Below are 24,819 nucleotides of genomic sequence, written 5' to 3'. Positions count from 1 at the left end.
GTACATGCTCATGGACATACCTCTTCATTTAAATAAAGAGTTTTTTCGGACCCTCAGAACACTGCTGACTCATCTGGGCACATATTATTGAAATCCTACAGTGTTAAATAACTCCTTGTGTTTATGTGCCTGCTACTTACTTATCCGTGTGACTTCAACATTTCAGAATAAAACAATCCCCCAGTTGGGTAAAATAACACCTGATGTGCAGCATTTGCAACCCGACAATATAATGACAGCAACCACTGTACATACATTTTTTTAAAATGTTTTTCAAATTAGGTTGGCAAGGATTTTAGTGCATCGATAAAAATTGTCACAATATGTACACTATGCAAGAGGGAAACAAGCATTAGCAAAGTCAACAGGCCTTTTCAATTTTGCCATGTTTTCCTTACTTTTGTGCATAGACAAGATGCATAACAAGCACTGCCAAAGTCAATAAGTCTCACCTTCAGGACCTACTAGCTTTGCCTAAGGCGATACTGTATGGCATCAGCAAGATGCTGTGCAGCACAGGCAAAATTAACTACAAAAAATAAAATGTGCAATGACGCAGCCACGTCACTTTGTGGACACTTTGTTTCGCCCAGTTACAATGGAATGCCTTCTAACAGTTAGATATGCACCTTTCAACTCTGACTCCTATGCCTGGATTACAAACTAGCAAAAAGCATCAATATTGACACCTGATCTCCATGTGAGTCTAACTACTTTTCTGACTAATCTCTCATCAGTTATAAATCGTACAGCCATAGTGTCCTCTGATCTTAAAGACGTAAACGCTGCTAAGCAACTTTAGATTTTACCTCAATGTAATTTATGTTTGCCCATTGATGTAAACAATGCTATTAAATCAAATCGCATGGTATTCAAGATTTCCGAAGTCTAATTCTGTTGAATTCACCTTGTATTCCTATAAAAAGCTCATTATCGCATGAAAATTCAGCATTTGTACAACTGGTTTCTCTGGTGAACTGTATCTTCAAATACAAACTGTACTGGTGCAGTCAGTTTACTGCCTCAGACTACTTTAATATCGTTAAAATGTACTATACCAAGTGCAGATAAGATGCACTGGTTTTTAATGCAATAGCACAGTTTTTGCCAAGAAAAAGCACAGCATTGCATAATTCGTCCGTCTGGGCTGCTGACCCGTGGTTGATTTATCTCCCATAATAAAAGGGTGCTATGATTCTTCAGTGGGCCCTCTACTCCAAATCTTCACAGGAGCAATCATTTCTAAATGAGTGAATGCAATTTCCACCTAGATAGCGCTAACATCCTTTTTTAAATGTTTTTTTTTTCCAATTCAAGACCAAGTTTATTTGGACTCCACAGTCCTTAAACACATAAAAACAACAAATGTTTTTTAAAACGTGCAGTGCAAAAGAAAAAGTAATGTTATCGCAAAAAGAAAATAGCTGTACCCTTTTTTCACCTTTTGCAGCCACGTCTATTGATTGATACCTCTGAAAATTGTGGCCTGGCTATGGCATCCAAGAAAGGTTTAATGGGATATATGGAAGCGTACACAACATATTTCTGCAGCAGGTGGCAGCAGAGGCTCTCTTGTTGAAAAGGAGGAAAGAAAGATGTTAAACTGATGGTTAATACAGATAATGGATTTCGAGAATGTTTTTTATTCCCCATACAGACTATGATTTCAAAGCTCCTCGCTATGACAGGGTGGGTGAGGAGGTAGGCAAGGATGTCGGACACTGCTAGACGATGGACAGAAGTAAAATTGGAAAACACCTCCATATTTAAATTCGCTCATATGTTTTGTTGCCTTTGTAATCCATTTGGGGAGGCAAACTATGAATGCACTTTAACAGGTCCTTGCTTGTTTCAAGTCTGGCAGTTAAAATGTGTAAGTTTTTTTGCTTGTGATTATAAAAAGAAAAAAAACTTTGGTTGACCAATTTTTTTAACCTGAAGAAAAAAAGAGTACAAGCTGCACTTGAATGAATAAAAAAAAATCTCAAACTATTTGTTTTACTTTGGTAGTAGTCAGTGAAAAGTTGCAGAAATCCATGCGAAGTGCACAACTAATTAAACATGCAGTTAAAAAAAGATGGACGTGCCCCAGTCACTGTCCTGGTTGTGCAACATGGGGAGGACTTCAATGTCCTTAAAAACATAGGGCGGGATGCAAGAGAGATATGCAGGTAGGTAACGTGCACGCTTAACCCAAGCTGGAAAACAAACAGTACTGATAAGAACGGCTCATGTGTGGCTAAAAAACTGTCTCTTTTGCTCAACAAAATCATTTGAGGCAGCTTGAACTTAGTCCTCGCCAGTTTGGGATGTTGGATGGTCTTCCAGCCATTGGTTCTCTACTCATAAAGCAAAAAAATAATTTTCTACATCTGTTACTGCCAGTTCTCTCATTTGCAATCATGTAAAAACGTTTGTATGACAAAAATAGTTGAAGCACTTTCTTTTATATCGCCTATAGGAAGCTGGCTCTTTACATGATATTCCAGAAAGAGCTATATCGTTCAAAGAGTCCAGGCAAACCCCAAAGGAATTACAAAGGCACAAATGACACCCCAAATGTTCTCTTTTGTGGTAGTGTGGGTGAGCAGTTGGGAATATCAGAGGGTAGTGCTACGCATGTATTACACACACAAAGGCAATAAGACCACACAAAGAAATTACACACCAATTTATAAAAAAATAACATACTTTTATATAAATTTAGATACCAAGATCATGAGAATCAGTTAAGTACTTTTAGTGTTATGAATTTTTATAGTTTTCAAAAATGGACACTGCATTTTCTGGATCGGTAATGTTATCCAATTGAGGAGAGACATGTGTTGCATTAGGGTACTTGTCAGTGACTAACAGGACTGTTCTTCTGAACTTAAGGTGAGTATGGGGCAAGGTCCAAGGACACACCAACAGGTCACTTCGGGAAGCTTTGGGGTGTCTGGGAGCAGAGGTGGGTCACGGCGTCGGGTGTCCCATTCACTTCAATGGGACACCCAAGAGGCTGTAAGCTGGGACTGGAGGACCAATCCAAGGGCATCCACAGGGGAACTCGACCCTTGAGATCCTCTGGCACACAGGGACACCCTTGGTCCACTTCTCCTCGGGCTGAGGGGCTCGGGTACAGTGGAGTCTTTTGAGGTCAGATTATGGTGCAAGAGTCTCTCACGGTTAGAACGGGCCTGCAGATAGGGGCAGCAGGCGGAGACTGAAAGTCCAGTCTGGGCAAACACAAGCGTAGGCTTGGATCTTGTGGGTCTGGGGACCCCGTTGGCCCAGTCACCTCCCTTGGACTCAGGCCTGTGGGTGCATAGGTGCTTTGAGGCATCGGGTGGTGGCAGTCACAAATTCACGTCTGTTTTTCGCAGAAGAGCAGTAAATAGGACAGCTGTCCCTGAAGTCCCTCGACGTGCAGGTCAGTCTTCCTCAGTGTTGGTGTCCGGACTGGACACAGCGAGCCTTGGCTCTGCAAGGATCCGGTACTCTGGTATTGGTGAGATAAATGCATCTCCAAGTAGATACATACTCATCCGCTCAAATAAAAAGTTCAACCGACTTTGACCGAAAACAAGATCTCTTGATTGATTAAGATATTAAGTATCTTCAACTAAGTATAAATATTCTTAAACCCTCAGCTGCGGAGGCTTTTCCTGTCCCAGTTTCGAGCCAATTTCTGGTAGTTGGGACACTTTGTGCTTAAACCTATATCATTTCTTTTTTTCCCCACAACAGGTATCAATGCTAAATTTGCATCCTTTTTTCCCCACAACTCTTGGGATTCTAAAGCTATCCCAGCTTTAAGGATTTTTTGGGAGCAAACCAAGAATATAACCAAAAGAAAAGTGTGGTTTTTATTAAGGGGAGGGGTTAAAAAATGAGAAAAATTGCTGTGCAAGAAAGCGTATTTTTTCCCTAAAACGTCAAAAACAAAAGGTTTCTAGTGCTAAGATACCCATCTTCTCAGCTTTCACGAGCAAGCAGAGTTGTAAAGCCTTTATTGTTGAACCAAAGTTTTAGCTTTTTGTAACTGGTAGTCCCTTTTTCCTATTTTTTCTGTTTTCAACCTACTTGCAGTTTGAGGTGGAAACAGGTGTGAAATCCATGGGTGCACCTGGAAAAAATACATTACTGAAAAACTGACAAAATTCAAAATTCAGCAAAGGGCAATTTGCTCCTGGCTTTCCCAAAGAAACTAATCATTAAAATAAATAAATAAATAATGCAATTAAGTATGAACAAATTGCAAGTGGTAACAATGTTCATCTGTCATTTATTTTCCTTGATTAGCAATTTACAAAAGCATCATACCATTAAGTCTGTCAGACTCTTATAGTTGCGGGGATATGTTGGCAGTCCAAAAACTTGTGGGAGCTGGCAGATGAGCTGCTGGTTACAATACATTTTCATTGTTACCAGACAAGAAGCACTTCAACACCTCATCAGGGGTAGCAAGCAACATATAAATGCAAACCCTTTCCAAACCCTTCCCTCTTCTACCCCTCCACTATCCTTCTCAATCCAAATAACAGACTAACATATCCAGCGCTCAAATTAACTTAATATTTCATTATACCAATTCACCAATAATCCTTTTAGGTTCCGGAGTAGCATGCTATTCGCCGAAAAAGCACGTTGACGCCTCGTCAGTGGTAGTAACACTAAATAAAGGCAATTACTATTACCAAACATGCAGAAATACATGTGGTAAAATCTAATGAATGAAATATGGGTATGAATGAAAGCTATGTATTGTTATAAATGTGTCTGTGATACTTGGTTTTAGAAACAGTGTTCTTTGTACATCTCAGAATTATGAGATTTAAAGGGCATTGTGTAAAATGCATCCTTTCACACTGACTTACATTTAAAAGCCATAAATGGAAAGAAGTCAAATTGGTAATAACAAATGTTCAACTATTCTGCGTTTCCACAGCTGTCCCAATAAAAAAAAAAAACAGTACCTCACATTTGTGGTGTCCCTAGCACCCACAACAAAAAAAGTACTTTTAATACAGCATGGGGACATTACATTTTCTGCACGAACTACCCTTATTTGTGATATGGATAGCTGCCGAATTTGGACACCAGCTCTGCAATCATTGAGTGAAAACTCTCAAAACCAGAATTTTCTGGAAACTTGACAACCAAGAGATCCAGTGTGTTCTGACATACATGGGTCCCAATACCTTTTCTTACTCCGAGTGCCCTGCAAACCGCAAACTTTGGCTAAAATGACTAATTTTGGCCACATTCTTTAAAGATTTTTTCGGGTCAGAGTGAGGTTTGGATTTCTGCTTCGGAGCCTTGGGAGATAGTTTTGGGTCCTTCGGCTTTAAAGTGGAGTCAGAAATCTTTTTTGGTTCCGAATGTATCGGTTTCGGACCTGATGCCTTTTCTTTTGGCGCCGAGGGAGTCGGTGCCGACGTCTTTTTGGGAGTAGGCTGCGCTCCCGCCTTCCGTGCCGATGGCGTCTGCGGGACACTGATATGTGGCTTGCTTGGTCCCGAGCCACCGGAAGGCTTGTCCTTTATCTTCGGAGCCAGGCCCTGGGGCGGGGCTTCTGAAACTTGTTTGGGTCACGACTGGGGCCAGCAGGCGAAGTCTTGACCAGGGCCTTCTTTTTTGAGGTGGGATTGGGGTAGGGGCAGTTGTACTCACTCGTTGATCTGGAATGATGTGGTCATCTGAGTCAGAGTTGTCTGCTTCGGACACAATTTCGAGATCCTCAGAATCCTCCTCCGGGACATCGGGTCCTTCATCGAAGATGTTCACCGGTGCCGGAGCTGTTCGCTGCGCCATGATGTGTCGTCGGGCCCGGCGATCATGGATGGTCTTTTTGGATCGAAAGGAGGCGCAGGCCTGGCAATTATTCTCGTCGTGCTCTGGCGAGAGACACAGGTTACAGACCTTGTGGTGGTCACAGTGTGGAAATTTAGCTCCACACTGGGGGCATTTTTTAAATGGAGTCCTTTCCATGAGCCGTAGGCCCGAACAGAGTCAATAGGCCCAGCGGCCCGTGTTGACGACCGGAATCGAATATTTGAGGAGCGCGACGAAGACCACGCGATCGAGAACAATACCGTCGAGTTATGTTGGTTTGCGTGTCGAAAAGTGTAGGACCGGGGGTCACCAAGCCCTAAGGGGGTAACGTGACACGAGCAGGTAGGCACCCGAAGGCTTAAGTGTAAAGCGACCATACAACACACACATCCCCTGAAGCAGGAAGCGCACGCAATAACTGACACCACACAGTAGGTTAAATGAAAATTAATCAGGTTTATCTAAATCACATTAGATTCAAAAGCAGTTCATTATGACTCATTGGGCAGTACCTGATTACATTAAACGTCAGCCTCAAAAGCAGTTCATTATGTTTCAACTGGCAATACCTGAATACATTAACCCTGGTATGGCAACAAGACGCGACACCTGGTGATCCTGGGGAGCGTCAAACACAGTGGTTAAACATAGCGCTGCGCGTAGCAACTAAACAGCGTTTAAAATCAGGCATAGGAACATAGCGCCACACATAGCAATTGAATAGCGCCTCAACTCAGGCCTAGGAACATAACGCTGCACATAGCAACTGAATAATGCTTTAAATCAGACCTAGGACCATAGCACTGCACCTAGCCAATTTCTAGCGCGTTAAAACATGGCCTAGCGACATTGGCACATTCAACGGGGCTTTCAGGGAGCGTAGCGCCTCACATAGGCCCTCCAGCAGAGGGGTGTTTCCGTACATCACGAGCGCTTCAGGACTGGCGCTTCAGCCTAGCGACTAGCTACTCCAGAGGGCCCAAAGTACTTTCCGGGAGCCCTTCAGAGGGCGAGAGGTGCTGGGGCAAGGGATCTGGGCCAGTGTTTCACGCCTCATCGGCCAATTGGTAAGTTAGTGGGCCCACTCGACTCTCACGGGGTGAAGGGCACGTCCAAGGCCTCTGCACGGCTGTCCGCCCGCCTCCCCAGGGGGGTTACCTGGTTTCTTAGTCCCTCGGTGTGGCAGGCCCTCCGGCGCTCCCGGCGATGTCCGGGTCGATGGCCGAGGGCGCGGGGCTCCCGGTCGGGCCAGACATGGCCGGGGAGCTCCGCGTGAACGACGCTGCTCCGGGGAATTCCTTCCTTGATTCAGGGGCCCGCAGCCGCCAATGGCAGTGCGGCCTGCGGGCGCGTGGCCCAGGGGGACGAGTTGCTGAGCGGCGGGGGCGGCATCCCGCAGTCCGCCCCGTCACGCGAGGGTGGAGGGCGGCTTCACGGCCTCCCAAGGCCTTTCCCAGACTCCGGCTGCAGGCGGCGACGGCAGCGGCGGGGCCCCGGGCTTCTCCGCGGGCCCCGGTGACGACGGAGGCAGGCTTCTTGGCCCTGGGCCGCAGCGGTTAGTGCACCTCCGGCCCCTGCAACAGGGGGGGGGGTAGAAATTAAGGGGGGATGACAGTGGGCCCAGCGCCCGGTATAGGACTGACTCGGGGGATCCCAGGCAAGGTCGGGGAGCGCAGGGGTCTCAGCGCTAGTACCTGGTCGATCCCCCAGCAGTCCAGCAGTAATTCTCAGCTCTAAGTTTCAGCAGTCAGTTTCAGCAGTGACTTTCAGCAGTAAGCTTCAGCAATAGGTTTCGGCAGTAAGCTTCAGCAATAGGTTTCAGCAGTAAGCTTTCAGCAATAGGTTTCAGCAGTAAGCTTCAGCAATCTTAATGGCGCAGATGGCTCTGGCGCCCTTGGGGTTCTGTTCCTTGGGGGGGGGGGGGGGGGGGGGGGTTGAGTTGGTGACTAGTTTCCCTCCTAGTCAAGCTTGGCAGATGGCCCCTGGGTTCCCCTAACGCTGAGCTAGATCAGTGGGCTAGTACCGGATCCCTCACTCACTTAAAAGGCAGCACCTAAGCCCTGTCACTTTCAGAGGCATAAGTCCCTGACTAGGCCCTACTGCCTAAAACTCCTGCGTGGGTTCCCCAGGTCTGCGTTACTCCAACTGCCTAGAAAAAAGTCCCTCCCTCGCTTTAGTAGCCCTAGGTCAGGTGACCACCCTCTAAGGCGGCAAAAGTAAAACCCCACCTCCCTTCTAGAAGGTTCCAGCACATTCCAGGAGCTTCCCCACTCTAGGTATAGGACAAAAAAGGCGGGCTGGAGTTGCAACATTGTTGTGGGGTTCCAGCCAGCTCCTGGCAGCTAGGGTGCTACTAGAAAGGACACTCCGCAGTAGCAGGGGCCTGTGGCAGCCATCTTAGGGGAAGGGAGCACCTGCACCTTAACACTGGTTATTTGCATCTAACATGCATTAAAAAAAACGAAAAAATTCAGGGAAAAGGGCCATGTCCAACACAACCCTCTTACAGCCAAAAGCCAGGGTAGACCGATCAATTTCTTGATGGGCTTCCCTGCTTGGGGCGAGAAAAGGTGGACGCAGGCCCGCAACTGCAGGAGCACCCGCAGGTTCTCCTCCACTCTGGATCCCGATGGTTCCTCTCAAACCTCGCTGGACCAACAAAGCCACCCCACTGGGGCTCCCTAGCTGGTTGTGGCCAGGACCAGCCCCTAGGCCATCCAGATGTCTCTGGCCCTTGTGGTCTCGCAGAGTGGGGGGCAGTAGCCCCAGGCCTGTAGTGCCCGTTGACCACTCCCCTCCTCCTCCTTGCAGTCCCAAACTGCCACTGGTCCTTCCACCTGGGGTCCGCACCCTCAGGCTGACCAGCCATTAGGGGCGAGGCTCTCCTCCCCCTACCTCTCCTTCTGGGGTTCCTCACCCTACTCCCATGCGAGGCACCCTCAGACCACCACTCTCTCCCCAGTCCAGGGCCTTGACCCCTCAACTGGTTCCCCAGCCTAGGGTCTAAACCCTTAGGCTGCATCGGTGCCAGGGGCGAGTCCTCCCTTACCCTGCACCCCCTCCCAGAGTTCCGCACCCTCCCACCTGGAAAAGTACCCCTGGAAGACAATCCTGGGGGGACACTGTTTACAGATGCCCCACCCGCCAGGTCAGGCAACCCCTGAACCTGGCATCCCAGCCCAGGGTCTAAACCCTGCGGCTGGGCCGACCCCAGAACCTCAGGAGCTCGGATTACAGTCGCCCTGGGTCCTCCTGACACTAGGGGCTCCCCCTCCCCGGGCGGCACATCAGGACAGCCTAGGCTCCCAACCTGGGGCTCCCTTATGGAACTCTCCAGGCCCTGAGACTGCGGTTGGGGCACCTCGGGACACCTCCCCGTCTCACTCCTTCCTATGGATAGGACGTGCGGCCCTACAACCCTCTCTCTTCCCGGGGACCTAGCTGGGCTATTTGCCACCTCTCCCACCTCGCTGGGTTGGAAGATCCCTGCACCACCCCCTTCAGGGTCACCCCCCAATGCCTCCTCAGACACCCTGGCGATATCAACCTTGGGTAAATAGAATTTTGACTCTTGGGGATCTTTTGGTACGCTGCCACCATTGTCCTTATTGGACGCATTCAACTGGAGAGCGCGCAGCTCCAACTCTTTCAGCTGAAGCTCGTGCGCCAGCTTCTTTTCTTCCATTGCCCATCTCTTGTTTTCTCTTTCTTGCTCTAATTTGGCTAGCTCCCATTTCAACTGTCTCTCCTCCCTCCTGTCCTCATACTCCTCTGGAGACGCGCTCCTCCTAGACCCTGTCCTACTGCTGGCCCCAGAACGTCTCCCTGGTGGCACATTTTCAGACATATCCACATTGAGCAGGTCTAGCTCCTCCTGCGCGCTCTCCTCCTGAGGTGCATCCTGCGCCCCCTGTCCCTCATCCCCACTCCCCTCTGGGTGGGCCTCTACCCATGCCCTTAAGGCGGTACGGAGTTCCGGTCCTTTGGCCCTCCGCACCCCAGGCACCTCCATCCCCTGCCCGAATTCTCTCAGCTGCCTTACAGTATACCCCTCAAGGTCGGCTAACTGGATCTCCATCGTGACAGGTGGGGACCTAGATATTAAGGAGGAAAAATACTAGGATACGGGTGACCGTGTCAGGCTAACTAGGATTCTACACCCTCAGTCTGGACAGTGGAATTCAATCCATGCAGTAATAAACAGTTGCAGAGCTTAAACACAATAGGCGTCTAATTGCGGCGCCCTCCGCTTCACTGGAGTTTGCTGTATGGTCACAGGTCCTTATCCCACCGCTCGCCACCAATGTAGGACCGGGGGTCACCAGGCCCTAAGGGGGTAACGTGACTCAAGCAGGTAGGCACCCGAAGGCTTAAGTGTAAAGCGACCATACAACACACACATCCCCTGAAGCAGGAAGCGCACGCAATAACTGACACCACACAGTAGGTTAAATGAAAATTAATCAGGTTTATCTAAATCACATTAGATTCAAAAGCAGTTCATTATGACTCATTGGGCAGTACCTTATTACATTAAACGTCAGGCTCAAAAGCAGTTCATTATGTTTCAACTGGCAATACCTGAATGCATTAACCCTGGTATGGGAACAAGACGCGACACCTGGTGATCCTGGGGAGTGTCAAACACAGTGGTTAAACATAGCGCTGCGCGTAGCAACTAAACAGCGTTTAAAATCAGGCATAGGAACATAGCGCCGCACATAGCAATTGAATAGCGCCTCAACTCAGGCCTAGGAACATAACGCTGCACATAGCAATTGAATAATGCTTTAAATCAGACCCAGGACCATAGCGCTGCACCTAGCCAATTTCTAGCGCGTTAAAACATGGCCTAGCGACATTGGCACATTCAACGGGGCTTTCAGGGAGCATAGCGCCTCAAATAGGCCCTCCAGCAGAGGGGTGTTTCCGTACATCACGAGCGCTTCAGGACTGGCGCTTCAGCCTAGCGACTAGCTACTCCAGAGGGCCCAAAGTACTTTCCGGGAGCCCTTCAGAGGGCGAGAGGTGATGGGGCAAGGGTTCTGGGCCAGTGTTTCACGCCTCATCGGCCAATTGGTAAGTTAGTGGGCCCACTCGACTCTCACGCGGGCCTCCCCCGGGGGGGGGGGTAGGGCACGTCCAAGGCCTCTGCACGGCCGTCCGCCCGCATCCCGAGGGGGGTTACCTGGTTTCTTAGTCCCTCGGTGTGGCAGGCCCTCCAGCGCTCCCGGCGATGTCCGGGTCGATGGCCGAGGGCGCGGGGCTCCCGGTCGGGCCAGACGTGGCCGGGTAGCTCCGCGTGAACGACGCTGCTCCGGGGAATTCCTTCCTTGATTCAGGGGCCCGCGCCCGCAGCCGCCAATGGCAGTGCGGCCCAGGGGGCGCGGCCCAGGGGGACGAGTTGCTGAGCGGCGGGGGCGGCGTCGCACAGTCCGCCCCCCGTCACGTGAGGGTGGAGGGCGGCTTCACGGCCTCCCAAGGCCTTTCCCGGACTCCGGCTGCAGGCGGCAGGCTGCGACGGCAGCGGCGGGGCCCCGGGCTTTTCCGCGGGCCCCGGTGACAACGGAGGCAGGCTTCTTGGCCCTGGGCCGCAGCGGTGAGTGCACCTCCGGCCCCCGCAACAGGGGGGGGGGGTAGAAATTAAGGGGGGATGACAGTGGTGAGGAAATATGAATTTTGTGATCAGTTATGTCCCCTATCGTAGACCCCAACGGCTCCATGTGCATGCTATAAGTACATGTATGTTCCCTCCAGTTCCAGTTTTGAAGACGCAAATACATGTGCGTCCACCGTCAACATGTCCTCTTTCAGATCCGCCATGAATGGGTCAGATATTCCATTCCTAAGTATGAAAGGCCACCGACTTATATAGTTCACTTTCCACATTTTACAGATTCAGGCGAGTAGGCCCAGAATTCTGTCATCAAGTCTTTTCCTGCCTTCTGCCTCTGAAAGCTCCAGTCTGAGCCTGCATCTGTATCCATGAACTTTGTCCTACTCCCTGCGCGGCTAACGGTGCCTGATCCAGCCTGTTGCCTGCCAAAAACTGTATTTCACCTTCAAGATTATCTACTCCGCTCCTCATCCGATGCATTCCTGTCTAGTAGTTTAGGTAAACATTCCTCCAGCTACCGTGCAAAGGGCCAGGCCTCACTGTCCACATGCAAGTAATTCATAGCCCCGTTACCATGGAATATTCCTACCCCCTCGCATTTCATGTAGACATTTAGACGCTTGTACACGTACTAACAGTCAGTATAGAATAGATTCTATCCTAGAGACCTTTCCTTTTGGATAACACAGTTCTTTAAACATAGGATATTAGATATGATTTGGGATTAGGTTGACATGAACCCCAGACTTCTGTCTCCACATGTAGAGCTAAATGTCAAGTCCCCTTCACCCTCTAGTTGCACGTCAATCACACGTCATGCGGCTGCGCGCGCATCTCTGCCAAATATTTCTGCTGACATCGCAGGATTCTTTGATGGATCCACCCACTTGTGACATCATGTATAATGACGTTTATTAAATTACGCCCATATGTCCGCCTCTATTAGTTACGTATGCACAGTTTATCTGTCTTATCAGCTGTTACGCCTCTTGCATCTGTTTCACTGTAATGCATTTTCCTATAAAACTAATTATCTGTCAATAATGTACGCCCTTCCTTCCTGAACTCTCGTGGTGATGGAATTTGAAGCCTGCAATTCGAATTGTATTTCCTTTGTCAAGGAATAAAGCCTTTTAGAACCTCTAATACCACGGATTCTGCCTCTTATATTTACTGAGTTATTCTTACTAGATTTTACCGCATAAAAAATAGTACCGGTAATGAAATATTTACCACAGAAATTGGCGCCCGAACAGGGACACTTCCTCATCTCACGCGCCGGAGGTGCGTTACAGGCCCGGTCTCCTGCCACAGCTGAACGGACAAAACGCGTACCTGCAGGATTTCCTGTATCTCCCTCCAGCCAAGCGGGGGTGACTGAGGCTGCGATCAACACCCAGACGAGGCGGTGAGAAGTGCGAAGTATCCCGACCAGAGCCTAGCTGAGAGAGCAAGATCCGAGGTATACAGAGGCCCACCAGGTTCCGAAGTTCCAAGTCCAGTCGAGTCGAGTCCAGTCCGGTCCAGTTTCAGTTCCGTTCCGAGGCCTTCCGTTCCGAGCTACCCGGTGAGTACCATTACAGGGGAGGCATTTAACGTGCACATAGTCTGTGCCGGTCAAGACGGGTTTGGGTACACAAATCCGGTCTGCACTGTTTCAGCAGTGTATCTGTACTGTTTAGCAGTATATATAGTATGTCTTGCATATAAACAAGTATTATCTAGTGTCAGTATTATGTCAGTAACTAGTTTTCTATTAGTTATTATCGTTCGTTAAACTGTTAAGTGTTAAATGTTTTAATACGTTCTATATATTGTAGTGTGAATGACTGTTCATTATTGTGTTCCTTGTATAAAGTGTGTTCTAGTAATAAGGTCTAAAAATGCCGCTCTTTTCGAAACTAAGACAGATCAAAACTAGAAAAGGTGTACTCGAAGAAGCTGTTCCCATCCCACCTAGGGACACTCCAGGGTATTTTATGTATCATAAGCATGGCCTAGATGCCGTATTATTTCTTGATTTATGGGTGGACTACACCAAGGATTTGCCAGAAAATCAGAGATGGCCCGCAGCGGGGACCTGGGATGCAGATTGCATCATGAGAGTAGAAGAAGAATTATGGAAAAAGAAAGCCAGACAGTCACAGAAAGATGCCATTGAATTATGGCGTAAAGAATCATATAGACGTACAGAAAAAGCGCTCAGACAGGAAGAGAAAGGTACAGAGAATTTAAATAAACCCCGAGAAAATCTATTAATTGAGGAAGGTACCCGAGTAAAATCAGAACAAGTAGATAGACAAAGAAACACTCTTATGAATGGTATGTATCCTCTTCTGGCCGAAGGGTTACCTAAGGCTACCCCGGAAATACCAAAAGACTTAACTCCTCCATTGCTCCCGATAAAAGCACATCCCAAAACACATCCCAAAACAGCAAAGGACGTTTTCCTTTCCTCCTATTTAGATGACGCAGCTCCCGAGTATGCTAATGCCATACCACACATACCGCTTGCCGATGGTGTTCAACACCAAGAGCATCCGTCTGTATCCCCGCAACTACAACCTCCTACACAAGTTCCCACAGGTTCGTCTGTGTCTACAGTTTTTCCCACATCTACAATCTCTATCCTACGTCCAACGAATCCTTTAGCTAGTATATACATGATTCAACACCTCCTTATATTATATAAAAGCCAACATTCCGATCCAGGACCCTTACCTGACATATTGACAGAACTACTCACGAATAAATGGAGAGGGTCAGGTACTGATTTAATTAAGGAAATTCTAGAATTTCGAAACCAGTATATAGCTTTCGTATGCCCAGAACACGTTCCAGTTCCCATTATGGGAAGAAAAATGTATCACATAGATAGACAGAACCCGTTACGCGAAGTACACCCAATCAGAGGTGACGGTAATAACTTTACACGCGTGTTTGTGTACACGCCTATAACTAAACTGGAATTATTAGAAATGAAGAAAGTAGTACCCAGCCATGACAAGGACCCAGCAGGTTTCCATCGCGAGATAAAAGACATGTTACTCATGGGAGAGTATACCTACCCTGACATTATGAAAATATTAAAAGTCCTATTACCCGCCGGTGTTTACGAGAAACTCAAAGAAAAGGAATGGGAGGTGGGAGACCAAAAGATAGATTGGACAGCATTAGAAAACGAAGAAAGGGCCCGAGCTGCAGGAGCAGGACTTGGGGAAAAGACTACAGCACTAGCAGGACTACTAGTACAGGTACTGCCACGTTTATTAACTACGAAAAAGGAAGACTGGGGTGCAATATCAGCCTGTAAACAAAAGCCAGATGAAGATACTAGTGATTTCTATTCCCGTTTTGAAAAATGTTTTGGTATAAATAGTGGCATAAAAGCCAGTAGTGAGTCATATCCACATCTGTTTGTGACAAGTCAAGAATAGAGTATTAAAATTCGAAAGTACCTGGCAAGGTAATACCCCATCACAGATGTTACAGATGTTACAATATCACCACAATAGAATTAGAGAAGAACAAGAACACGAACAAAGACGTATGAAAGATACAAAAATGAAAATGCTTGTTGCTCAGTCAGTCCCAGCTGATGGTCATCAAAAGGGTGATTCCGCAGGTCCTACGAAAGGGACATGCAACTATTGTAAACAACAAGGTCATTATATACACGATTGTCCCGTCCTGAAACATAATATTGCTACAGGTAGAACCCAGGAGAGACCACGTCCACCTAGACAGGATCAGAATCAACAACAAATCCCTCAGCATGCACAACCTAGGTTAGCTCCGCAACAACTAGCTCCGCAACAGGCAGCTCCTCAACAGACCGTAGCACCACCACAAACGCAGCCTATTGCTGCAACACAAGCGACAACACAACAGATGTATCAGTATGCACAAGCAGATTATCCCGATTATCAGCGATATACATGAAATAGCCTAGAGAGGGAAGTTGGCTTACCCCTTATTGAGGTTCCTGTAGACCAGGAGGGACCTTATGTACATAGTGAACTATTAGGGGAAGACAGAAAGTTTTTACTTGATACAGGGGCAAGCAGAACAACTATAAGACGCAGTGAAGTTCCAGGGGCACCCCTCTCAGGCTCACAGAATATTTCCCTCGGATTCTCAGGAAAACCCATAATTAATGACGTAACACAACCTCTTCCACTTACGGTCGGTCCATTGACACACACTACAGATTTATTGCTTACTAAATCATGTCCAGAAAACTTGTTGGGTATAAAAACATTGAAAGCTCTAGGAGCTATAATATGTTGTTCTCCGGAAGGAGTACGACTATTTCTACGTGACTTCAAAGGTCACTACGTGTCAAGAGATATGGATCACCGATTACAGAATTTACCTACACATTTATGGGCACAAGGCCCCACTGATGTTGGTTGCATGAACATTACACCATATCGAGTTACACTAAAAACAGGAGTAGTACTACCACGAATGCGACAATATAAGTTACCACCAGATGCTGTTGTGGCTTTGCTGCAAATCATTGACGAGCTCATTGCACTAGGAGTGGTTGTCGAAACCGACTCCAATATATGTAATTCCCCGATAATTCCGATTCTTAAAAGAACGGATCCAAAAGCACCACCAGTATATCGATTGGTTATTGATCTGCGCGAATTAAATAAATGTATTGTACCACAATACCCTGTGGTCCCAGATATCTCTTCATTACTAACAGCTATTGACTCAGAAGCAACGTTCTTCACTGTAATTGATCTCAAGAATGCTTTCTTTAGCGTCCCAATAGATCCGGAAAGTCAAGATCTGTTCGGATTCAGTTTAAATGGACGAAGTTTTAAATTCACACGCGCACCTCAAGGATTTACAGAAAGCCCCAGCATCTATAGCCAAGCACTGAAACGAGAACTTGACAGTATCCACATGCCCGTTAACACTGCCTTGCTTCAATATGTCGATGATCTGCTGATCACCGCCCGAAGTGAACATGAATGTGAAAAAGCGTCACTGACGGTTTTGGAATTTCTGGCCGACAAGGGGCACAAGGTGTCCCCTTCTAAGCTGCAATTCTGTGTCCAGCGAGTTGTTTACCTTGGGCACTAACTGTCCAAGGAGGGAAGGCAGCTTACACCCGACCGCATCCAGTTAATTGCTAACATGCCAGCACCCAAGACACAAAAGGAGGTGCGGGCTTTTATAGGCCTCACTTCATACTGTAGGCAGTGGATCCCTCAATATGCATTTCTAGCAAAACCACTCATCCAGTTGACAACACAGGAGGCAGCCACATCGACTGTCCTCCCTTGGACTCAAGAACATACACACGCCTTTGAAAGCTTAAAGAAAGCTTTATGCCGAGCACCTGTTTTAGCAACACCATGTTACAGTAAACAGTTTACACTCTTCGTTACAGAACGCGAAGGTACTGCCTTGTCAGTACTCACTCAGGAACAAGCAGGATCACACAAACCATGTGCTTATTTCTCTAGTACATTAGATCCAGTAGCTCAGGCTCTTCCTGCGTGCCTGAAATCGGTGGCAGCAACAGCTTTAGCAATCAGACAAAGAGATGCCATAGTGTTAGGACACCAATTGACAGTACAAGTACCACACGCAGTAGAGGTTCTCTTGAACCGCACACAAACACAACACTTGACTATAGCGAGACTTACCGGTTACGAATTGACATTATTTCAGCCACACATAGAAATCAGACGTTGTAATACGTTAAATCCTGCCACACTGTTACCAGTGGGCGGAACAGATCCATTGGCACATGATTGTGTCGAAGTCATTACTATCACGACGAAACCCAGACAAGAATTGACAGATATCCCTTTGTCGGATCCAGACTTGACATTGTATGTAGATGGGTCATGTATGAGAACAAGTACAGGAAAGTTAGTGGCCGCTTACGCAGTCACAACAGACACTGAAGTCATTGAAACAAATTGTATTAACACTTTGTCAGCTCAAGCAGCAGAGCTCATCGCTCTGACACAAGCCTGTATTCAAGCCAATAATAAGAAAGTCAACATATACACAGATTCACGTTATGCATTCGGAGTCGTCCATGACTTCGGCGTACTGTGGCGAGAGAGAGGTTATTTAACTTCTCACGGTGCCCACATCCAACACGGACCCCTCATTCAAGCCCTATTAGACGCAATTCATCTACCTACTGCAATATCGATTATGAAATGCAAGGCCCACACACAAGTTACCGACATCATTTCTCAGGGTAATGACCTAGCTGACAGAACAGCTAAACAGACTACTCAGAAACAGACTCACACAACTGACACGACAAAGACAATAGTTCCGACACCAACGCATTGCATGGCAGTTAAGGATCCCGCCCTTGATGTAATTGACATACAGACACATGCTACACCAGAAGAAATAAAGAAATGGACTGAATTAGGAGGGATCCAAACGGATCAAGGATGGATGACGAAGGAAAAATCTATATGGTTTCTTCCCGACTCCATGGTTCAAGTCATCATGAACACAATACATAGTCCAGCGCACCTAGGAGAAAAAGCTATGCTAGACAGCATTCAACACATTTGGTTCAACAAACACTTGCGAGCAGCAGCTAAACAAAAAGTTCGTACCTGTATGATATGTTGTCAGTTTAATCCAGGTAAAAGCATCCCCGTAGAGCAAGGTGGATTTCAACCTCCCGATCATGCTTTTGAAGTCCTCCAGATGGATTATATCCAGATGGAACGATGTCGAGGATTCAAATATGTTCTCGTAGTTGTCTGTGCTCTTTCCCGTCGGACGGAAGCCTACCCGGTTTCAGATTACACTGCCCTGACTACTGCCAAACAGTTAGTTCGAGAATTCTTCCCACGGTACGGTTTACCACGTGTTGTCTACTCAGATAACGGCCAGCCGTTCTCATCCGAACTAATGAAACACGTTTCCCTTTTGTTAGGCTACCAATGGAAATTTCACTGTGTCCGACATCCCGAGGCAGCAGGTCTCGTGGAACGCCATAATCAAACTCTGAAAATTAGATTGTCCAAAATATGTAGAGAAAAAGGTGTCGATTGGATAGTAGCCTTACCAGTTGCGCTCTTTTACATGAGAATGGTAACACATTCTCGAACAGGGCTATCCCCGTACGAGGTGATCTTCGGTAGACCACCAAATATGTGGGGGACGCCTATACCTCGCAAAATCACTGATGTTGACTGTAATATGCTGACAGATTACCTGGCTTCCTTGATGTCTGCACTACAATCTTGTCGTTCACAGGTAGCCGCAGCTTTTCCCGATAATACTGAGGGGAAGCCCCATGACGTGGTTCCTGGTGACCTGGTTCTGGTCCGGAATCTCGACCGGAAGACCCAACTGGAGCCTAGGTGGAAGTCACCGAAGCTAGTTCTACTAACTACAAGGACAGCCGTGAAGATCGAGGGACGTAAAGGGTGGTTGCACTCGAGTCATATCAAGAAATTTTATGGACTACCATCCAGTGTGAATACTCAACCTTGTATTCCCTCACAGACAGACTCAAAGCTCCCCTTGGTTGAGCAGTCAAAACCAGAACTTTACAAACTAAAATTAAGGTCTAGCAAGTCAGACAATTTGATTGTTTAAGTCCTCTCCAAGGTGAATCGGTTGAATTTGTCTCTGACATGTATCCTCTAGACCGGAATAGAAAAAAAAATCAACAGATGCAGCTTAAAAAGCATGCGTATTGTAAATCACTTCGTAGTCACTGCACAGTAACATTATTAATTTTGTTTTTTCCAAGTCTTCTGATCATCTTTTCCAGCATACTATTGCACATGTATTACCCTATTCTTAAGCGTGCTTACAATGTAACTGCAGAACATTCTTTTAGCGAATTACCTCCGCATGAGTTGTCCTATAGATTTGCGCTGCGCAACAACACATTCATTAGTATGTTACATCATTCCCATCAGACCAGCAATGCCACAAATTGTTGGATATGTGGTCGACTCCCTCCCTATCAGAACTATAAGGGAGTTTTGCCCCTCTTTCCCTATCCGTTCACACACAATGGCTCCTGTGGAGCATGGTTTAGTTTGATTAATTCCCTAGATTCAAATTCCGCAGTTTACCAAGACAACTGGGTGTGGGGAAACCTGAACCTAGTTTTGCTTAAAGTCTGCCACCCTAACAAGGAGGGACTTCCCAAGAGAACAGGAACTGATCTAGAAAATGAAGTATATGGATTAGGTAATTTTACACTTAACCTCATGATCCTGAACGTTGAATCCGAAGCTACACCAATCTTGCCCGCCATGTCAGTATTCCCAGTAAAAGGGGAATTATGTGTAAGAAAGAATGGTTCCATACACATGGGCCATAGTAAATGCACCACTGTAATACAATTCAGTGATCAAGGCAAGTCTACATTTAGAGCTTCCCATCATTCCTACTTCATATGTGGCCAGACCGCATATATATGTCTACCTTTAGATTGGGATGGTACCTGTTACATAGCATTCCTTCTACCACCTGTTTTCCTAGCTCCTCCTGATTATCACAGAAATACCCATTTAGTACACAATAGACAACAGAGAGATCTCCCAATTGTCGATTACACTGAAACAGCATGGGAAAAATACACAGATTTCAATAAAGGGTTCTTTCCCTATATAGGTACAGTCACTAATAGTAAGCTGATACGTAGATTAACCAGAACCCTTGAAGCAGTAGTGAACGAGACTATTTCCGCCTTAGGCAATTTAACAGAAGAGCAGTCTGCTATGCGGATTGTTGTGCTTCAAAATCGTCTTGTCCTTGACGTCATCCTGGCCGATAGGGGCGGAGCTTGTAGGGTCATCGGATCAAGTTGCTGCATTTTCATACCAGAAAATTCGCCGTCGGTATATAAAGCCATAACCCGCCTTCATAAGATTATAAGCCAGATACACCAGAGTCCAGGCACCTGGACTTGGTCCGGTTGGTTTTGGAGCGTGTTGTCAGCCTGGGGATGGAGAATCCTATCCTTCCTAGGTATTGGCTTTCTCATTCTATTCAGTTGCTGCTTATGTCTACAATGTGGGCCAGCGATTTGTGGTCTGTGTGCCACATCGTGTATCCCACATCCAAGTTTTCGTTCAAGATCCCGGAAGAAGAAAGAAGAACAAATGATGCTATATGAACAGATCGATGGATTAATGAAGATCGATATCTCCTGAGGGTCCGTAGGGGACAAGGAGGGAATGAGGAAATATGAATTTTGTGATCAGTTATGTCCCCTATCGTAGACCCCAACGGCTCCATGTGCATGCTATAAGTACATGTATGTTCCCTCCAGTTCCAGTTTTGAAGACTCAAATACATGTGCGTCCACCGTCAACATGTCCTCTTTCAGATCCGCCATGAATGGGTCAGATATTCCATTCCTAAGTATGAAAGGCCACCGACTTATATAGTTCACTTTCCACATTTTACAGATTCAGGCGAGTAGGCCCAGAATTCTGTCATCAAGTCTTTTCCTGCCTTCTGCCTCTGAAAGCTCCAGTCTGAGCCTGCATCTGTATCCATGAACTTTGTCCTACTCCCTGCGCGGCTAACGGTGCCTGATCCAGCCTGTTGCCTGCCAAAAACTGTATTTCACCTTCAAGATTATCTACTCCGCTCCTCATCCGATGCATTCCTGTCTAGTAGTTTAGGTAAACATTCCTCCAGCTACCGTGCAAAGGGCCAGGCCTCACTGTCCACATGCAAGTAATTCATAGCCCCGTTACCATGGAATATTCCTACCCCCTCGCATTTCATGTAGACATTTAGACGCTTGTACACGTACTAACAGTCAGTATAGAATAGATTCTATCCTAGAGACCTTTCCTTTTGGATAACACAGTTCTTTAAACATAGGATATTAGATATGATTTGGGATTAGGTTGACATGAACCCCAGACTTCTGTCTCCACATGTAGAGCTAAATGTCAAGTCCCCTTCACCCTCTAGTTGCACGTCAATCACACGTCATGCGGCTGCGCGCGCATCTCTGCCAAATATTTCTGCTGACATCGCAGGATTCTTTTATGGATCCACCCACTTGTGACATCATGTATAATGACGTTTATTTAAATTACGCCTATATGTCCGCCTCTATTAGTTACGTATGCACAGTTTATCTGTCTTATCAGCTGTTACGCCTCTTGCATCTGTTTCACTGTAATGCATTTTCCTATAAAACTAATTATCTGTCAATAATGTACGCCCTTCCTTCCTGAACTCTCGTGGTGATGGAATTTGAAGCCTGCAATTCGAATTGTATTTCCTTTGTCAAAGAATAAAGCCTTTTAGAACCTCTAATACCACGGATTCTGCCTCTTATATTTACTGAGTTATTCTTACTAGATTTTACCGCATAAAAAATAGTACCGGTAATGAAATATTTACCACAGTGGGCTCAGCGCCCAGCGCCCGGTACAGGACTGACTCGGGGGATCCCAGGCAAGGTCGGGGAGCGCAGGGGTCTCAGCGCTAGTACCTGGTCGATCCCCCAGCAGTCCAGCAGTAATTCTCAGCTTTAAGTTTCAGCATTCAGTTTCAGCAGTGACTTTCAGCAGTAAGCTTCAGCAATAGGTTTCGGCAGTAAGCTTCAGCAATAGGTTTCAGCAGTAAGCTTTCAGCAATACGTTTCAGCAGTAAGCTTCAGCAATCTTAATGGCGCAGATGGCTCTGGCGCCCTTGGGGTTCTGTTCCTTGGGGGGGGGTTGAGTTGGTGACTAGTTTCCCTCCTAGTCAAGCTTGGCAGATGGCCCCTGGGTTCCCCTACCGCTGGGCTAGATCAGTGGGCTAGTACAGGATCCCTCACTCACTTAAAAGGCAGCACCTAAGCCCTGTCACTTTCAGAGGCATAAGTCCCTGACTAGGCCCTACCGCCTAAAACTCCTGCGTGGGTTCCCCAGGTCTGTGTTACTCCAACTGCCTAGAAAAAGTTCCCTCCCTCTCTTAAGTAGCCCTAGGTCAGGTGACCACCCTCTAAGGCGGCAAAAGTAAAACCCCACCTCCCTTCTAGAAGGTTCCAGCACATTCCAGGAGCTTCCCCACTCTAGGTATAGGACAAAAAAGGTGAGCTGGTGTCGCAACATTGTTGTGGGGTTCCAGCCAGCTCCTGGCAGCTAGCGTGCTACTAGAAAGGAAACTCCGCAGCCTGTGGCAGCCATCTTAGGGGAAGGGAGCACCTGCACCTTAACACTGGTTATTTGCATCTAACATGCATTAAAAAAAACGAAAAAATTCAGGGAAAAGGGCCAAGTCCAACAAAAGGGTTTGGAATATATGGTGCTGAACCAGAGCGCCAAAGTTACATCCGAAACCGATGGCGGAAAAAAACAATCTGAGGATGGAGTCGGTGACCATGCGCACTATCGTCCAAGGGAAGAGTTACCTATCTTGTGACTACAAAAGACTTCTTCCAAGACAACAACAAGGTGCAAGTATCCGAGCCCAACACCAGATGGCGATCTATGCAACAGTATGAATTCCGCAGCTCATATGCCTTGAACAAATATCTCCTATATTGTATATAAACACATAGACCACAATCACATATATCACTTTGCCAACTAGGCAATTGTCATAACATCCCAGTTAGTGCAATAAGGTAAATACTTATAGGTTGCACACGTCATAAAAATACCATTACTGTACATAATATGGAGTTCCTGAAATGATACCGGTTATCCCGTTATAACAAGGCATAAAACAAAATAAATTATATCCTCAGGCAGGGATATGAAGCAGTTAGGTCATATTTACATCACCAAATCACCATGAACAAAAAGGGTACAGCATCCCTGCACTCCTACTACAATTTATATGGTAATTCCCAATGAATACATAGGGCACCGAAACACCTGCAAGTCTTTGAGGATTACAGTAATTCCTTGTGCTGAGAAAGCACTCGTAAATTTAAAGTCTGGCCCCTCAGGACCGGGAAGGCAGTGATCAATGCGGCCATTTGGCGCCCCACCAGGCATGTGCAGTCATGGAGGGGGGGAAAGAATGGACTCCCTCCTTCAGTGGACGAACTCTCTGGCTCCTACGTCAGATACCCACTAGCATGTGAGACAGCTGTTAACTCCTAGACGGTAACCTTCTCCCGGTTGAGTCCGGGCAGCTCCCCTACCCAAGGTACACCAGAGCAGTGGGTCCATCCCCTGTGTCCGAATACCCACAGCGGACCTCACGGGCCACCACCCAGCACTCCTGTACCTTTGTGGAGTCCTCTTTAATGGCACTGCAGTGGTCTCTCCTGAGCCAGGCAGAGCCCCGCATCACCAGGAAGACGATTTGTTTGGCACTGCCGGCTCGCTCAGCCTCAGAGAGGCCCCGAAACCGCCCGATCGCCTCTAGGGGCAGGACGAATTGTGCCACACCTCTCCCTTGCGGGCAGTCCCCTGACGTCATGGGTGTCACTCGGCAACCATGTGTTGCTGGGAGGGGGGCCGCGCTGGTGAGCGATTTCCCCAGAGGTGGCGGCAGGAGCGACACAGGAGCGTGTGGTGTGTCCAATCGGCATGGGGTCCTCTCGGTGCTGCTCGCCTTGTCCTCCTTGCAGAAAGGCAATCACCACCGGCCGAAGTGGCACACGCTGTTGTATTCTTTTTGTGAAGTTAAGTCGAGCTCTTTTAGAGTGCTCCTTCTTGAAAGGGGAAGCACTCTCCACACGCTTGTGCCACAAATTTAGTGCTCAAAACGTGCTTATTTTCTCAAAAAGTTAAAGAACAGCCCAGTCCTTCCCCTACTCCAGGCAGGAGAAGCAACTGCAGGCTGACCCACCCCACACACATCAGGGTCAGCGCTCCTCATACAGCTCGCCCAGCTCTCCTTCCAGGCAGGTTCCTTTTTGACTCAGCAAGGATCTTCTGAAGTCTTTGATTTCCCGGAGTCTTCCAAAAGGAAGCAAGCACACACAAGCCCTTGAAGACCTTCCCAAGCAGGATACACAGCAGGGCAAAAAGAGTCAGTACTTTACCTCTGCCCACAGACATTCCCTGGTAAGCAGAAAGACTGCTGTGACTGGGGGAAGGGAGGGGTGGGGGGCGGGGGGGGGGAGGGGGCTGCACTGCTCCATGCCCTGGCTTTTGCCCCCGATAGCTAGTGAAGGGGTTTCCTGTTTCGGGATCGCGGTGATGGTGTCTCTCAAAGACTTCTGTAACACAGAGCTAGCAAATACTCTTCTGCTCCAAAAAGGGCTACGCGGTTCATCGTCATGTACAGGTTTGACACCGATTTGTGCCACATTGAACAATGGTGCAATGGGGAGAGGATGTGGTCTAACAGCTAGGACGGTCGACCTCAAATCTGGGATTACGGATTAGAGTCTCTGCAATGATGCTCAACATCCTGTGATTCTGGGCAAGTCACTCAAATTCCCCGTG

General features: G+C 47.3%; 1 protein-coding gene across 1 annotated transcript in view; it reads right to left on the bottom strand.

Moving 5' to 3' along the window:
- The window catches only part of SYNJ2BP (synaptojanin 2 binding protein), a 104,839-nt gene that overhangs the window by 9,346 nt on the left and 70,674 nt on the right, over positions 1–24,819 (bottom strand). The window lies entirely within an intron of this gene.

The sequence above is a fragment of the Triturus cristatus genome, chromosome 9 (genome assembly GCF_964204655.1).
Source record: "Triturus cristatus chromosome 9, aTriCri1.1, whole genome shotgun sequence".
NCBI lineage: Eukaryota > Metazoa > Chordata > Amphibia > Caudata > Salamandridae > Triturus > Triturus cristatus.
Note: the sequence above shows the minus strand (reverse complement) of the source record. Positions and strands in the feature narration are given on the sequence as shown.